The sequence below is a fragment of the Caretta caretta genome, chromosome 5 (genome assembly GCF_965140235.1).
Source record: "Caretta caretta isolate rCarCar2 chromosome 5, rCarCar1.hap1, whole genome shotgun sequence".
Classification (NCBI taxonomy): domain Eukaryota; kingdom Metazoa; phylum Chordata; order Testudines; family Cheloniidae; genus Caretta; species Caretta caretta.
The window spans coordinates 111,800,626-111,819,971 of record NC_134210.1 but is presented as its reverse complement, the minus strand read 5'-3'; the positions used below and the strand labels follow the sequence as shown (position 1 = coordinate 111,819,971).

At 38.8% G+C, this 19,346-nt stretch overlaps 1 protein-coding gene across 4 annotated transcripts in view; it reads right to left on the bottom strand.

Moving 5' to 3' along the window:
* CNTLN (centlein) overlaps positions 1-19,346 on the bottom strand; it is a 282,930-nt gene that overhangs the window by 61,671 nt on the left and 201,913 nt on the right. The window lies entirely within an intron of this gene.

Here is a 19,346-nt window from a genome sequence, read left to right as displayed (position 1 = left end):
TATTGGCATTTTTGGGCAGTACTATCAGGAGATCAAAGTCACAAAGTTTTGTGACCACTGTGAATGCAGAGATTTTAAAACACACACATCCCTTGGTGGGTGAACTGAGGGAAGGAAGAAAAGTCCTATCAGGAATATAAGCAGATTCTTTTAGTCTGTGATATATGAAAACCATCAATTTGTTACAAATAAAACAGAAATTATTGAATTATGTTGTTCAGATCACATTTACTGACTTAAAATATTCTGACTCTGAAAACAGAGAATAAAAAGAGTATGACTTTGTTGTACAGGGTGTACTAAGTGATAATCATACTTTCCTGCAATGTCTAATATAAAACACAGACATTGTGTTAACAAATATCACTTGGCTGAGCTAGAAGATAGGACATAGGAATAAGACAGTCACGTCCAATTCCACATGGATTATCAGTTCAGATCCTGGTTTTTACACAGTTTACCTCACGAACATGATCCGAGTGACATTTCACAAATTCCTGGATAAATGTTGCTACACTCTGCCAGCAGAGAGACAGGCTGTGTCATGCACAGATCAATAATAGCACTGTGTTTCATCAGCCTCAAAATCAAAAGTGCTTCATCTGGCAAAAGCCATGGCCCTTGAGAATCTGACATATATAAACTGAATACCCTACAAGGGATATCTACTACACAAGCTGCCAGGGTAAAGTAAAGACAACTCTGGAGATACACAATGAAGAATAATAAAAAGAGGAGTTTTTAACTCTGTTAGTACTAGAGGCATGAACAGAGATCACAAAAACTAGCTGCTGAATAATGGAAATGAGGCTATTTAAAATTCCACAGCTCTTGACAGAAAAAATGGAATCAGGACAATTCAACACGTACAACCTTTTGAAGAATTTACTATAAAATGCAAATACATTTAAATTGTATACAAATGTGTATACATATTACAATACTCCAATAATGAGAATAAACTATATTTAATACTGTTTGCAAAATCACCTTCATATTTTAAAAAAAGGAGTACTTGTGGCACCTTAGAGACTAACCAATTTATTTGAGCATGAGCTTTCGTGAGCTACAGCTCACTTCATCGGATGCATACCGTGGAAACTGCAGCAGACTTTATATATACACAGAGAATATGAAACAATACCTCCTCCCACCCCACTGTCCTGCTGGTAATAGCTTATCTAAAGTGATCATCAGGTTGGGCCATTTCCAGCACAAATCCAGGTTTTCTCAAGTTGGGCCCAACTTGATTATCATGCACATTGTGTAAAGAGTTGTCACTTTGGATGGGCTATCACCAGCAGGAGAGTGAATTTGTGTGGGGGGGTGGAGGGTGAGAAAACCTGGATTTGTGCTGGAAATGGCCCAACCTGATGATCACTTTAGATAAGCTATTACCAGCAGGACAGTGGGGTGGGAGGAGGTATTGTTTCATATTCTCTGTGTATATATAAAGTCTGCTGCAGTTTCCACGGTATGCATCCGATGAAGTGAGCTGTAGCTCACGAAAGCTCATGCTCAAATAAATTGGTTAGTCTCTAAGGTGCCACAAGTACTCCTTTTCTTTTTGCGAATACAGACTAACACGGCTGTTACTCTGAAACCTTCATATTTTAAAAATTCAGCAGAACAGTTTTCTCTTCTTCGGAGAAACTCCTCAAAGAAAGGGGTGTTGGGACCCAATCGCATCAAATATTTCCTGCAGGCTCAGGCCTTCACTCAGAATGTGATTTTAAGAATAGTGAGCTGCGCTATATTTCTTTCTTAATGCAGGTAGAATGTTTCTAGTTTTCCTCCATTTTCTGAATTTTATTTCTCAGCCTCAGATTTTGTAAAATTTATTGTCACTGAACCCTTGAACTAACCATAGATCATAGAATATCAGGGTTGGAAGGGACCTCAGGAGGTCATCTAGTCCAACCCCCTGCTCAAAGCAGGACCAATCCCCAATTTTTGCCCCAGATCCCAAATGGCCCCCTCAAGGATTGAACTCACAACCCTGGGTTTAGCAGGCCAATGCTCAAACCAGTGAGCTCAGTGAAGCTACTTTGGATTTACACTGGCACAACTGAAATCATCATTTGTCTCACTGTCTCTGTCATAACACCTTTCCCCTCGTTTGTTTATTGTGACACACCAAAAGTTTCATGTATTTTTTTTCACTGTTGGCAAGGAATGCTTTTAAAAATAATTGCAGGAAGCCAAACTATTTAAAATAAAGGATTCAAGATGGGACCATTGTCAAGCTGTCAGCCTAACAAGATCAAGTCTCTCTCTATGCCTGTATTTCAACTGAAACAGTTTTCTCTTCAGAATAAATATTTCACTGTTATCCCATTGATGAAGAAAGCTTTAAGTCCTATTTAGCCTGGAAGTCTCTCTCACAAATTAATTTGGGCAACAAGAAAAATTGTGAAAGACCAAAAATAGCTATGAAAAATTTGTTACAGATTAATTGTAATGAAAAGTTGAACAATATCAACATCAATAGCCAAGATTAAATTCAAAGTCGTGTTCACCTCGTCTCTGAATATCAACCTCCTCCCAATCACAAATGCTCTGTGATTAATTACTCCACGTTTCTCTCCCAGCTCTGACTTCCTCTCCCTGACTGATTTTGCCTTCTCTGACTTAAACTTCTTCGGTAACTTCAATGTAAATATTGATTCCCTTGACTCTCTGTCCTAACCTATCATCCTTGATTCCTCTATCATCTCTCCCAACCATACCTATATTTATTTCCTCGATGTAATCAGCAGTAATATCCCTTTCCCCTTTTCTATTCCACTTATAGCCTCACCAATACTGACCAGCTCCCACTTACATTTTAGCGATCTATCCACCAACTCACAAATGAAAAAAAATTTTTTTGATCTCTTGGTCATTTTTCTGCTGGCCTCCCACCCCTGCCCCCTCAACACTTTGTAACGCTTATTCTCCTTTAACTTATTTGCCCCATACTATTTCCTGCATCTCAAGTATACAGCGGAGCTAAAGACTCTCAACTGCACCACTCAGCACATCGAAAAACTAACAGAGTGTATCTCACCAGTTGTGCTAATGCCTTCTGGGTTACAAAATCTAATCTCTACTCCTCCTTATTTCCAAAGGTCCTGTTAAAACTCGCTACTTCTTCCAGATCCTTAATTATTTTGATCATCCAGCTCCCCCTCTGCCTTTAATAGGTCACATGCATCGAATTCCTGTTCCTATTTTTATTTAAAAATATGCTATTTCATCACAATCTCTCCTCTGCTTTGAACTCCTCGCTCCTGTTTTCTTCTTCCTTTATTTTTATGCTTTCCCTGGACCTTCCTCGAATAACTAAGTCCTTATGAAAAGGAATTCCTTTGCATCCTTTCCATTTCCTGATGTGTGGTCCTATCTTCTCATTTCCAACACTATTATTACCATTAACTACTAATTTGCCTTTTGTATCTTCTACAGCTTTCTAAAATCGCTATTGATTTTTTTTAAACTTTCCCTTAACCCTGATTACCATCCTTTCTCTTATCATACTTTACTTTACTAGAGGAGCTATAGAAAGTAGTCTTTCGCACCTTTCCAGTCAACAATCACACAACAGTATCCCAGAACAATTGAAATCTAGGCTTTGTTTTTTTCCCCATGAGATAGAAACTGATTTTCTCCTACCTTTCTACTACTGAAGACTACTATTCCCTCCTGCAGCACAACTTTTTGACATTTTGGGATGCACTATTCTCCTGCACCACTTCCTGAGCGTCAATACAATTCAATTCAATTGTTGTTTTACTTCTATTATGATTCTGCCTTCACCCATCTGTCTCTGGTAGTGGCTTTTCCTGTACTCCAATACCCCTCTTTAGCGAAGCCTGATTCTTGAATAGCTTCCTATCACCCCTCTACAATTCCTGTATAGCCATCACTAATTGATTCCAATTTTTGTTGAAATTGTCATCTATATTTTCACTTCCTTTCAATAGGACTATTTCCCCTTTTATAGCTTCAAGTCTCAACTCTCCAGGATTCAGCAATGTACTGGCTGCTGGTGCCCAACCTCTCTGTATAAAGAAGTGCAACTATTTCTCCCACACACTCTTTAGACAATTGCACCAACATCCTACATCTAAGGATCCAGTCCTGTGTTTTTAATACTTTCCATGAACTTGCTCCAGGTCACCAAATGATCTTGACTCACTCTATCTTCTCCACTTCCTCAGCTCATTTAAAACTGGCTTTTTTTTTTTTGCTCCCTTCAATAATTCTGGCCATTGCTTGTGCAAGCGTTGACTTCTCTGTAGTTATTGCTGTCTATATTAACCTTCCTATCTCTTTCTGCTTCACTGACCTTCTAAACTATTGCAAATCTCATTTGAAAACATATTTTCCTCCATTCCCTAATATCTCTCATCTATTAGTTATTATAGGAAGCTGTATTGCATTGTATTGCATTATAAAACTTTTAATTGGATAGACCCATCAAACTCCATGTAGAAGTGGTACTTTATATATATAGGAAACACCAAGGTGAAAGTGGAAGATATGAAAAAATATTTAAAAATTATTCTATATAAAAGCACTATCTATACATCAGTTTTCAACATACATAATGAGTATAATAATTATACTAAGCATGATAAACAGTGTATATAGCAAATGAAATTGTATATATCTGTTTCCTGGAAGTTCATATATTGCAGATTCCTATAATATAAGATCAGCAGGAACCATTGTGATCTAGCCTGATCTCATGCAATAGGATTTACCTGAATAAATTCCTGTTTGAACTAAAGCAGATCTTTTTGAAAAACAACCAACCTTTATCTAAAAATTTCCAGTTATGAAGATTCCACCACAACCCTTGGTAAATTGTTCTAATGACTAATTACCCTGACTGTTAAAAATGTATGCCTTATTTCTAATCTAAATTTGTCTAGCTTCACCTTCCAGACATTGAATGTTATCTCTCTGTCCACTAGACTAGAGACCCCTCATTATCAAATTTCTGTTCCCTATGTATAAATTAGAGACTGTGATCCAGGCAATCATTAACTTCTCTTTGATAAGCTAAATATATTGTGCTCCTGACTCTTTCATGGCATGCTTTCTAATCCTTTAATCGTTCTTATGGCTCTTCTCTGAATCCTCTCCAATTTTTCCAACATCCTTCTTGAATTATGAACACCAGAACTGGACATAATATTCTAGTAACAGTCAGACCAGTGCCACGTACAGATATAATATACCTCTCTACTCCTACTAGATATTCCCATGTGTACATCTAAGGACGGCATTAGCCTTTTTGGCCACTGCATCTCATTGGGAGCTCATGTTCAATAGATTATCCACCATGACTCCCAAGTCCTCTTCAGAGTCAATGCTTTCCAGGGGTAGTCAGTCATCCTGTTATAGTATGAAAAAAGAACTTGGACAAGATACTTAATTTCCTGTATAAATGGCATGTTGTAATGCTTACTCCATCAAAGGTTGTAAGGTGTATATTATTTAATCAATCCCTGTTGGATGACTGAAAGTTTAGAATAATTTTCAGTAATTAAATGTTGTTCTTCTGTAGTGGTTTGGTTTTTGTTTTTTCCATTGTTGCTAATTTTAAAATGCATGAAAGATTTTAAAACTAAAATAAACAGCAGGCAAAGGGACTATGTCATATATAATCTCATAATACTTTCAAATGCAATAATTTGTATGATGTACGCTGTTGTCTTGCAAAACAAACCACTTTTTAACATTCTCACTCATATAAAGGATGAACGAAGAAATTAATTTAATGGTAGATGAGATTTTGAACCAGCTGGAATTTGTTCAGTGCTATTTATATCCAGGCATTGAAAGCCTAAGACACGAATGGACACTTTCAGTCTACAGTCTAATACATTAGCAGTGAATTACATTTTTATACTATGTAAAAACAGGCTTTGTGAAGATCTCTTTTTGAATAGAATATTTCTTATACCTGAATACAGTAATTACTATGGAGTATTAAACCTGTTTTGAATTATTACTGAGAAATATCACATTTATGGCTGTATTTTATAATCAATCTTTCTTAAAAAGGTACAAACAAGGATCACAGCACTTCGTTCGATTCCCATCATTTCTATACTCTTAAAAACAACTCTGAAGTAAAACATAACCAATATTACCCAAGATAAATTTAGAACAGATTTCTCACTCTTTTCCTACTTATGGCTCCCAAACAACTGAACCACGCCCCATATCCCAGAATTCTTTGCACTACCCCACAATGTCTTTTCCTTCTGGGTACACAAGGAGAAATTGTGAGGGAAAGGGTTACTCAGTGGATAAGGACAGGGGGAAGAGAGGTTCTGTAGAGGAAGGAAGAGCTGGACTGGGTCAAGGAAGGGTCTGAGAAAGATACTTTCTACTCCAATGTCCAAAACACAAGGAAGTTCAAGAAAGATATTTCCTCAAGATAACATGAAACATCAAAGACTCTTCATCAAAAAGGGATGAGGGAAAGCTGTGCCTAACCTCAGGAGAAAGGACAGAGAAAGCAGGAAAAGCAGTGTTTCAGACAGAAAACTGCTACCACACCAGGAAAGAACAGTAATGACAAAGGGACATGGGGATCAAACCTCACCCATAGCATGCAACTCTGTCCTGGCTGGGAGAGAGACACCCAAGGTATCTGCCTCTTTTGCACTCTGGCAACACTCATATAGCCTGCCACGGCACTAAAATCTCTTGAGTTTAATTTGGTACTAGGGGCTCCTGGGGAGGTTGAGGGAGAAAGGCTGCTGATGAGTGGGGGAGTACTGAGTGAGCGAAGGAAAGGTACTGCTGGTAGAGGGCAATAGGTGGGAGGAAGAAATGCTGCTGCAGCTGCAGGATGGGGACTAGAGATGGTTGGGAAGTTTTCAATGTAACAATTTTTTCTGAGAAAATGACACTTCATCAAAACTTTTGTCAGAAAGATTTCTCAGGTCCAGGATGGAATTTAGGTTCAAGGTCCTGCTTCAAATCAGGCAGAGTAGGGACTTAACCCAAGATCTCCCAAAAAACCAAAAAAAACCCAAAATCTACATTTTAAGTTGCACTTTCATGATAAAGAGATTGCACGACAGTACTTGTATGAGGTGAACTGAATAATACCATTTCTTTTGTTTATCATTTTTACATTGCAAATGTTTGTAATTCAAAATAATAATATAAAGCAAGCACTGTACACTTTGTATTCTGTATTGTAATTGAAATCAATATAGAAAAACTCCAAAAATATTTAATAAATTTCAATTGGTACTCTATTGTTTAACAGTGTGATTAAAAGTGTGATTAATTGTGATTAATTTTTTTAGTTAATCGCGTAAGTTAACTGTGATTAATCAAACAGCCCTAAAAAAAACAAAAAAAAAACAAAAACAGAAAATAATCTACATGCTATGGGAAACTTTAAAAATTGAGTAAAAATTGAGTAAAAATTGAGTAAAAATTGAGATCACATATTTCAATATTTAATGTAATACTGCATGTTTTATTTGATTATACTTTTAGAATAATAACCTCTAGTCTTCGTGTTTACAACATGAATTCAGAATGACCCGCAAAAGATTACAAGCCTGTTTGAGTCCTTGTGTGAGAAGAAAACTAGATTTTTATATTACTTTTAAATATACTGTATGATCTCCACACAGCAGCCAGTTTTTAACTACACATTAGTGTTATAGCATTTTATACCTAACCTAGTCCAATATAATCCAATACTCATATAGTTCTAGCTCTTGCCAACTGTTCTCTTTAATTCATGAGTAAGATGCCTTTCCAACATACAATGTACTTCAACTACTCATTCATCAATCATTCAAGATGTCTCACTGTAATTTTTCTTTAGTGTTCAATAGAAATGTAAAAGGTATTTTGTTTTATTTTATTTTTGTAATGAAAACACCATTTCATGATTTTACAGTATATTTCTATTATAAAAGCTGACATTTAAAAGTGCTGTATATTTCAAAAGCTGCAAACTAAGGAAATGGCTTACAAAGATTTTTGCAGTACCTAGCCACTTTATAAGAAGATAAACAGAAAACATGAAAATGACTGTCAATTTTTTATTTTATTTTCAAAATCAACTCCTCTGACAGTATTTTGAGGCAGATCAGGAGCAATGCCTGCTTTAGTAGCTCACAAAAGGGAAAATTACATTAGAGATTTCCTCCTTAAGCATTACAGAGAGGCTAGAACGAAATAATTAAGCGATTTACCTAGAAGGAAATACGGGGAGGCAACATGATCTGGTGATTAGAGCTTTGGATTGAGAAGTGGGAGACTGGGATTCTTGTCTCACAACATCACATGGCTTCCCTGTCTCTGTTCCCATCTTTATAAAATGGAGCTGGCGTGCCTGATCTTTAACTAAATTTTCCACCAAAGCCAGTGGAGCGATGGCAATTTACACTGGCTGAGGGTCTGTCCCACTCAGTACTGACAACCTCACACGTTCAAAAATCACAGTCAGGCCCCCAAACCCCAATGAGATTGGCTTAAAAATAATACATTTGGGGTTCTTTTCTATTTCCCTCTGGGTTTTGAGCCTTTAGGATGTACTCAGGTCACATTTTCAAGCTTTTCTCTGCAAGGAACTTTTTTTTTTTTAAATGAAAACTGAAATGCTCACATATTCATATAACTCTACAAGCTGGGGCTTTAAGAAAACACCAAATGTCACAAGAGTTGTGATACAATAGAGAAAGTTTGCAAGATGGTACAATTCACATCCTTACCCCCCACAGGGCTGTGGAGAGTATTAATATGTTCATTTTGTAAAATGCTAAATAAGGGCTAAGTATTATTACTGATATTCTGGAGAATAACTTGTCTACAATTCAGTTTAAATTATTTAAAATATACTACAGACAATTTTGTTGTTGTTGTTGCAAATGACGCAGTCACTGTCTGTATATATATGTAGAATAGTCCAGAAAGGATGCATCTCTCTCTCGAATATAGAAGTTGGGGGTGTATTTTTTGTGCTCTTTGAGTTTACCTAAGGACACCTCCATGTCTAGGAAACAGTCTCTAGAGACAATACACAATATGATGAGAGCAGTTTGCTCTGAGTTGAAGAATATGGCATTTAGACCTTGCTTTTGTGAAGACTCTGGTCTCACACCTGCACATAGTTTAGTTTAATTATTAGTCAGATCCTTCCTGTCACAGACTATTCTTGCAGTCTCTGGAAAGGTCAGACAATATATCCTCCTTTATCAAATTTTTATCCCTCCTGGTTTACTTTTGCAATAGGGCAGAATTTGTAGTATAGGTAAAAAAGAAAATTCATTATTTAGATTTGAAAATCATTTTTCAAAAATCACTTTGATTTCTTCTTCATTAATATTGTTGTGACAAAGCAAATTATAGTTCCCCCAAATTATCAAAAAATAACACTACTCATAGAAACTCAATACTGGCCATCCACATACTTATAAAAGATGTAAAATAGTCATTTCTGCCTTTCCCTTCCCAAATTATTTTTTCTTAGCACTGTTTGACAAACTTCTTTGATTGGCTGAGAACTTGATTGTGACAAACGTGGATGTGGCTGTTTAATAATTAATACCGGCTCTGGATCTGTCACTAGCATGATGTTTCTGTGTCAAAAATAGAGATTACTCCTTGGGGGTAGGACAGGGTAGCTGAGCTTGCCCACCTATGGAATGAGGTCCTTTCTAACCACCTACTCTAGGGTCATTAAGACTTTAGGGTCATTAAGAGAAAATGCCAGAGCAAATTGCTTATGGCTCTAGCCCACTCTCCTGGGGAGCATCCAAACTGGAGGTCAGTTTGAACAGGGTGAGTCAAGGAAAACATGCCTGAGAGTCCCACAAACACACAGGAGTATCTGGCCTAACCAGGAGAAAGTAAGTAAGTTAGCTTAGAGTGAAGCATACAATTAGATGAGACTAAATATGCAAATAGGCTGTCTGTGGTGTAATAATCCTTTTTCTCTAATGTTTTGTTCTAGATACTAAATAAACTTGGTTTTAAGAAAGCTGTTGGCCAACATCATAGGTCTCTGGTCCCCAAAGGGAAGAAATGCAATGCCTGGAACCCAATTGGACCTGCAGCATGATAAGTGGTTGGTATATACAGAAACTAGGACCTAGGTACAGTATTAAGAGTGGAATAATCATGAGATTCCACTGAGACACGAAAGGGTAAGAGGCCCCAGGTGCAAGGTGGGTGCATGCAGACAGATGAGAAATGGGATAGAGGGGTAGCTAGCTCCACAACTGTGACAATGGTCTTTGGTACTCTCTCTTCTCATCCATCAGGATCCACTTCATTACAGCAGCACCGTTCTTGCCACTACAGTTACGGGTCTGTGACTGTTACTACTCCTGTATGAACCATTGCTATCAGGGGCGTTTCTCATCTGCAAAATTCGCTTTTTGTGGGCTAATTGTTTTTAAAGAAAATTGCTGTTTTAAAATGCTTTTATTGCATTTCTATAATTCAGATACATGCTTTTTTAAAATGTAATTTTATTACTGATTGTTCCATAATGTGAACATCTTTTGTTATTCTGGGGAATAAATAAAACCAATTAATTTACTTAGTAAATTAGTCATTGCACATTTGCAGAAAATTTCTATAATTGAAAACATCGAGTTTTATTTTATGGACTTATGAAACAACATTTCATAATGGTTCAGAATGAGACTTTAAGGTACTGGGTCAAAGATCTGATACCAGGAAGTGTAAAAATAGGATTCAGTTAGACAAACTGGTTAGGTCCTTAAGAACACTACTACTGTTAATCAGGACAATGTTTATAAAAGGCCCCAAATTCAGCAGAGTTTAAAAGCTTTGCTGAATTGGAGGAAGCCCTAAAACAAATTTTTACTTAATTCAGGACAATTACTATCCATTTGATAACTATTAGTAGCTTTGCTTTTTAAAATATGACCTTAAGAAAAACACAAACTTAAAAAACTCTAATGTAAATAACATTAAGGGTTTGAAGTAAACTCTGAAAGGAAGGAAAAAGGTGGTAAGCTGAAAATCCAATATCCAAACTAGGGACAAATTCAGACCTAGGGTAAGTGATGCAGCTCCACGGTAATTAATGGCAGCTGTTTACATGGTGTCCAAATTTGGCCATCAGGCTTTAATTAACACCATTGTAACTGGATATTTAAGGAATCTCCAAAACTTGGTGATGTTATACACAGTGTGCATATTGTAACTTAAGCAAAATAAGGAGAGTAAAGAAGGGAGTTGTGTTACTGATTTTGCATGTGCACCTTTGAACCTCTTTGCTATAGTAGAGTGTATAAATAAAAATAAGCAAATATATAAGTAAAAGGAAGCCACAAACCAGAAGAGGATTATTTTTAAAGTGAGAATCCTTTCTCTACGCTCTCTTATGTTTCCTCCTTCCTATGCTTGAGAAGTTTCACCAAATCAACAAACCTTCGAGAAGCATAATAAGAATCAAACAAAAGCACAGTAAGAGCTAGGCAAAGGAAGCTAGAGAACGTAGAATTGCTCAAGACAAGCCTGACGCTTTTTTCTAAAATGCTACCACAGGAAATCTTTAGGTTGAATAATGGCAATACCATGCAGAGGCTTTTTTTAAAAACAAAAAACAAAACAAAACAGTTACACATCTGGAAGAATATGCTTGAAGAACTGCTTTTCAACCTTTGTGTTGTGCTCCCCAAAGGCATAGCCAGTAGTTGCCTGGTGGGTTGCAAGCTTGTTCCCATTCTCCCAGTCCCTGGTCTTCTACTGAAACAGATTTGTTCAGCCACTTTGCAACTATTACTATTCAGATGCCAAAGGCAACTCATAAAGTATTGCAACTATTCCTGTGGCGCCACTTTTGAAGCACTATGGGAACAGGCGCAAAGGATTCTGGGGTGCATTTGAGCAAGATGGGATGTGAGTTGGGTCACAGCACTAATAAGGTAAGCATTACTGACTTAAATTGTGATCGGATTGTTTTCCTTTGTATCCCACATACTTTTTGTCTGAGTTTTTGCTGTGAAAATGGTACATTTTGCATAACTCTAATTGTAATTCCTCCTCTATATGTAACAGAAAGTCTTTTAATATGAGCAGACATCTGGTGATAGAAATTTCAGTACTGCCATTAGACACAGGGGGTGCAAGAAGAAAACAAGCTTCTTCAAAAGCATTTCCCTGAATTTTGCCAATAATTCTTCCATGACAGTTTTCTAAGGAACTCAGGAAAGATCAGATCCCATCACTTCTACATTAAGCAATAACTCCAGCTGTGATTTCTAAACACTGATTGCAAAGCTTAACTACTGTACTTGTGAACAGAAGGTCTTGATTCACTACTTATGGGAGTCCTCAAGAATGCAAACTTTGAGTCTCACATGTGCAGTCACCCTATAGTCATTTTGCAAAAAATATGCAGAGATCAGTTTTTGCTGAAAAAAGAATACAGTATGAACTCTGCATTGCTACACAGAGTTTATAAATCTAAAAAGAATAAATGAATTTAAAATCTAGTATTCCTAATGATAGATAGATTATAAGTCCTGGAGATCAACTGATACCAGCCAGTCCTCAGGTTGGATGAACTATAAAATCTGTCTCCAAATGAAAATCTGGAACATTTAAATCTTAACTCTAGAGCTGATCTTATACCACTAGATTCCTTTGGGATTTTGATGAAGTACTGACTGCACAAACATCTGTCTATGTCTATTAATGAATTTTTTTCTTTAGCTAAATTCAGTCAATGGGGCTATCTCATCCATGTACATGATGCTAATGTTTACAAATGCGGGGATACAACATTTAGTTTAATCCAGTACCACAAATATGCTATATATGTCACTCCAGCCCATTATGATTATGTAGACAGTTATAAATATGACTATTAACGATTTTGATGCTATTTAAATGATTAATATTTTCCTTAAAACTACCCACCATTCTCAGTTTTTCATTTTCATGGGTTATTCCCTTGTGTTTTAGTTCTTCTTTTCCCTTTCTACCTTCAAGAGAAAATGTCAGCAGCCAGTATAACAAAGATATTGGGGTAAAGAACTGAAAACATAACACCATTGTTAGTAGTGGCAAGGTAAATGGATGACAGCATTTAAAACAACTTCTGTTACCTTTGCAATACCTTGAGGATTAGCTTCTAGATAACTTTTCTACATAGCACAAAAAATATGTTTTACGAGTCATTTGATCTGTCTGAACCACATACTCTCTCAAACATACATGTACCCTGCAGTGACAGTAGAGGTAGAGATTCTTTACCTCCTTAATTTTCACTTGGCAGGTAGCCCAAGCCTCTGCTTAAAATGTGGATTTCCCACTTGGTAGCACTTGTATGGCACCTCAAGAGTAATTAGTTGTGGGAAAAGGAATTTGAACTGGTTGCTGAGAAGGAAAAAATAACGTACATGTGTAATGCAATTTTTCCTTGAATACCTGCAATGCCATTTATGTGTTTGCTCAGAGTGCACCAAATGTTAAGGGGTCCTGTGACTAACATGTCATTTGTCTGTTTTCCAACTAAATTAGCATGGTGAAAATTGCTTTTGTTGAGAGACCAGGCTTTTTCCACCCTGCACCAGTGGAAAAAACTGTTTCCAGTAAGGTCATATTAACTGACAAAAAGAACTTTAGAGTTACGGGTGCCCTTCCAGAATGTAGAGTTCAGCAAAACTCAAACCTGTGAAAAAACAGGAAATGAAGAGGTAAGGTATATGCCCAGGCAAACCTTAACTCTGACCACCTGGAGCTTGCATTAGGTGCTAGGAATTATCTGCATGCACTTCAGCTGCATTCCCTGTGTTAGGTGTAACTATACTGAATGGTGGAGGAATTAGCTGGAGCAGCTAGAAGAGCTGCGACTGTGATATGAGGTGATCAGGTGGCTGTGTACCTTGGAGAAAGAAGGGGTGAGCTCCTCTCCCTGACCTCAGTAGGTGTGATCAAAGGAAAGAGGTGCATGTGTATCCAGAAAGATCCAGGATGCCTCATTTCAGTTCTGCATTGTATAGACAGTGTCAATAGTGGGACACAGGGGTCTTCTTGCCATAGGTACTGTCAACATTTAGATGGGCATAAAGGTGAAGGGGTTGTGAAAGGGATGTGAAATTTAACAGATGGGGTATTCTTTCTGTGGAGTAGGTTAAGTGTTTGAGTGTAGGGCAGATGTAGGTAGCTCCTGTTCAGGGCAAAGACAGAATGCAAATATGCGTTATGGGCATATTGGGGCATCACTCAAACAGTCCAGAGTTAAGGTTGTGTGGGCACATATCTTAACTTTTTATTTTTCAGTTTTCAGAAGTTGGAATTTGAAATACCCTGACTCTTTATTTCTTGGTTTTCACAAGTCTAAGTTTTACTGAACTTGGTGTTCTGGAATGGCACAAGATACCACCTGGCAACCTTAACTCTGAATTAACAAAGTTCTTGCCATTGCATTTCCTAGTCTTCTCAATAAAAAGAGAAATGTTGCTGGCAGGAGTTCATGGTCATTTAGGCAGTTGTAATTATCATGAAGGGAAGCAGCTGCGATACTATTGTGGCCAGGTACTGATAATAAATGTAGGGTTTTTCAACAGAAGACCTCAAGGAGAGAAACATCATTATCCCCATTGTACAGATGAGGTGAAGTGACTTGATTAAAGTCACCCAGCAGGCCAGTGGCTGAGGTATGTATAGAGTCCAGGTTTGCGGAGTCCCAGTCCACTGTTTTTTCCAGTAGACTACACAGTTGCCGTGTGATTCCTAAGTACCCCTCACCCCCAGTAAACTTCATTATAGTGGAATGGGGATAATACTTGTGCTTTGAAATGTTTGGAATATGAGGGCTGGTGAGAAAAATCTCAGACATGGTCTATCTCCCAAGAACTAGAAGTTTTATTACATAGTGTTACAGTAACTTTAACCGGGCGAGAGGAGATTAGTGTGTCTTTTCCGTACACCCTCCTCCACAACATTGAACTGCCCAGCCACCATTTCCAATTCACCTCCCCTTCCTCTCCCATTAAACCATTAGAAGCTAATGGTATGTCTACACTGCAATGTAAGCCCAGAGTTAGTGGGACATGAGTCAGCTGACTCTGGGTTAGAGAACCCAGGACTTAAGCTATTTACAGATTGTTAACCCTAGGTTAAAATTTTTCTAACCTGGGTTTGAACCTAGGGCTCTGGCATCCAGACTGCAGTATGCAGACCTGAGTCAAACCAACCACATCCTAGACTCCCCAGTACCCACCCAAAATGTGGCTGCTCAAGCCCTTTCACCATGGTGCACTGTTGGAAAACTTGACTGTCCACCCTGCACATTACAGGAAGGTTGAACCGCTTGCCAATACAGCCTGCTGCAGTCAGTGCACTCGCAACTACTGGAGCCAGCAACATAGAGGAGGCACTTTTTGAAGAACTTCTCTTGCTTGTGCTTTCACTCCTGTGTCAGGAAATGGACAGAGCTTTTGCGAGGCACTGTGGCCATTTTGATGACGTTTTTCTAATACACCAAAGGCATCTGCCACAGGTTACGATGGAGCAGAAGGAGGAGGAGTATGCAGGCATGGCAGACTCAAACTGGGTGATGCTTCTCAATAAACTCAGGACAGCCTCTGATGCCCCCTATATAGACCAGCACTTCTGGAGCAGGGCCACAAGCACAGACTAGTGGGATCATCATCGTCATGCAGGCTTGGGATAACCAGCAGCGAGTCCAGAACTTTAGCATGAAGAAAGCTGCATTTCTGGAGCTCTGTGAGCAGCATAAAGACACATGCATGAGAACACCCCTACCAGCCCAGAAGTGGGTGCTATAGCTGTCTGGAAGCTGGCTACCCCAGACTGATATAGGTCCATTGCAAATCAGTTTGGTACTGGAAAGTCAACTCTGGGTTAAGTTTCAGAGTAACAGCCGTGTTAGTCTGTATTTGCAAAAAGAAAAGGAGTACTTGTGGCACCTTAGAGACTAACCAATTTATTTGAGCATGAGCTTTCGTGAGCTACAGCTCACTTCATCGGATGTTAAGTGGTGGTAGAGGTTTCTGAGGCAGTTGGGTGTGCCGTTTACCCCAAGGTGGTGGGCACAAAAGATATTTCTGAAAGGCTGGCTTTGAGAGAATGGAGTTTCCAAACTGTGCTGGGGCCATTGATGGGACTCCTTTGCCCTCCTCAAGGAGTATGTTACTGGGGGTTCTCTCAATCCAAAGCTCTTAGTAACTTTACCCTTTGCGAGGCAGTGTCAGGAAATAAATCAAACGGGACATGGCCCATCCATCCGACTAAAAATTGGCACAAACCAAAAGTGCTTTTATCCAAAATTACTATTTCCAGCACACAAAGATATGCAAATGGTTAGAGCTCCCCAAATCTATAGTTACCCACAATTTAAAAAGGTCTTGAGTGGTCTAATGACAAGGTTCAGGTGACCAGCCCTCTACCTGTCACTGAGGATTCCAAGAGATGTCCAGAAGGTCAAATCCAAATCACTCACATCTCTTTCCCTTTTTATGCTCAAAATGTAACATAGCTTGTCAATCACAAATAACCATGTCGCAAGAAGTTCATTAAGCAAGAAGTCTGAAGTCATTATTTGTTTTTGTTGTTAGTTGTTTTGTTCAAGTCGTTAGTTGTTAGATGTGTTTTTGTGGAGTCTGCAGTATCATGGGCCCCGGCCCACATACACCAGAAGTCAAATACAGATAGACTTCCTATCTTTCCAAAACTGCAAACTTCAGCAGTTTGAAAGAAGCAAGGCAGGATGGAACAGGATCATACTCAATTGTCGTGCTCACTCCCACTCCTCTCCTGGCCTGCCTACTTATGCTGAGGCTGCTACAAAGGCCTTACAGCTGCTTTTGGCTATAAGCATAATAATCAATATTCCAGTACTGGCGGTGACCTAGGCATTTTGCTGGGCTGTCAAAATCTCCCCTAACAAGCACAGAAACCAAAAAGGGTACAAGTTCATTGTTATGCAGGCCCTTGTGAACCACAGAGGGCAATTTATGAATGTCAACATGGGTTGCGCTGGAAAATCTCATGATGCCAGGGTTTTTCAACTATCAGGAGTCTACATTTATGGACAGGCTGGGACACTATTCCCACCAAATGACTGTCATAAAAGGAGTTACTGTCTCCACCATTATTCTGGGGGACCCTGCACACCACCTTTTGCCTTGGCTTATGAAACCAGCATCCAGTGAAACTCCTCAGAAAACAAGCATGATTTTGACAAGTTGCCCAAATTGCTGTTCTGGTCCCTGGTTTTGCAGTACTCCCTCTTGAGCCACTTACTGAACTTCCTGCATTGCCTGGTAAATTTGCAAAGCTAGGTTCTTTGCTATTTGCTAGTATATGTGGGCATTCCTAGTTTTGCTAGCCTTGCACCAGAGATTTACCAAAATCAGGCTGTGTTCCCATGACCCTGAAGCAGCATGCTTTGAAAAGGGCTTTTTCTGTTCAGTCTCCACTGCAACCACAGAAGGCTCTGTGCTTGTGTGTTTACAGCTCAGTGCTAAGAAGGGTTAATGCTGACTCACTGAGCTGCTGAAGTGCACCAAGAGCGGTTGCTTCTGTTTTCAATAGAGTAGATTTAAGATTCTTGTCAAAGGAAGTTGGCCCGTGGGATACTTTTTAGATGGCTCCCAAGACCCAAGTCAAGAGGTGCTGCATCTACACTGCAGAGCAATAGGGCTTGAAACAGGGGTTAAGGCTTGACCTGGGATTAGACACTGTACCCCTGCAGGGTCCTGGGACCCTGGACCTCGGTTAGTGGGATTTGTATGTGGATGGAAGGGAGGATAGGTTTGAACCTGACTATACCTTAACATACCCTAAGTGTGTACAAAAAACATACCCTAAGTGTGTACAAAAAAGCTGGTAGAATCTGGGAACTTTAAGAAAAGCTGTTTTTTTTAGGTGAGGGCTGTATCTCAGGAACCTCCTGTTCAAATGACCCTAAATTTGGGTCACTAATTCTATCACATACCCCACCTAGGCATAGCAGATTTCAAGACAATCCAGCTATGCATGCAGATTTCAGAGTGCTTAGAAGAATCATCATTTACACAGAAAGCTGATCTTAACCTTAACTATAGCAGACCTGGTAGGTCCGGTATAATTTATGCTTATGTCAATAGTGCATTTTTTTTCTAGTTTCCTGACAATACAACATGGGCATCCTTTTATTTGTTTTTCCCAGTTTGCTTTCTTGTGGCGATCCAAAATCTGGATCGACATTACCTGTTCTATCTACATTACATGTTACTCCCTGTGAAAATAATACAGTCCACGAACCTCTACATTATTATACTGCTTATGAGGTAGGGAGAGCTCCACTAATCATTAGATATGCCTTTGGACCATCTGTATTTGAACATTTCAAACATATGTTTCATAATGCATGCACAGTTATGCAAAAGGCATAACAGAAATGAGATTTCCCCCCTCTGGAAATTAGTACTGCCCCCTACCCCAAACAGTAAAACAGGACTGGTCTTCATATAGTTTTCACCTTCTCTGCAAATAGAAAAATTCAGAGAAGATTAGGGAAGGGAGGGAGAGAAATGAAATTTGATCTCTCTTTTTTAATGCCTGCCTCCTTCCAGCAAGTCCATCTGTTGTAGCACTGTTATTTTGGAGGCAGGGTATTTTTGTGTGACCAAGAGGAGACAATTACTGCAGAAATGTTGAATCAGCTCTATAAAAAGACAGGTCAGTCACTACAGCATGAGTAGCAAGGGGGTCCAGCTGAGGAGTTTTCATATAAATTAACACAAAATATACATTAAAAAATGAGAGTGAGGAAAAACAGGAAGAAATAGGAGTATGGAGGAAGTGGAGAGAAGGCTAAAGAAGGAGATGGAAAGCTGGCATTTTGGGGGTGGGGGAGATTAACCAAATGGCAGCTTATCTTTCAGTTTGCTAGTTTCCAGTTTCATAAAACTTGCTCTCTAACTGCCCCCCCCTTGCTCTCTAACTGCCTTTTTTTAATCCTAGATTTAACAGAGAAATCTAGGATTAAAAAAAGATGTGGGGCTGATTCTGGATCCTGACCAAAGAGGACGGAAACAGCACAAGCTGCTCCACTCTGCTCCAGCATCTGAAGCTAGTCAGCTATCCCCCAAATCACTGGTGCTTGTACAGGAATGGGTGTGGTTAGAGTATTTTACCTCCTCAGGGATGCTTCCTCCCACTTAGGGCTCAACAGAATCGAGGCCTCTATTTTAATAACCAGCTGTAGGTGATAACTGACTCAAAACAAAGATATGCTCATTTGTAATGTGTTTAGCAAACATGCGCTATCAAAATATTGACCACAACAAGGTAAGATCATAAATTAAATTCTGACATAATTC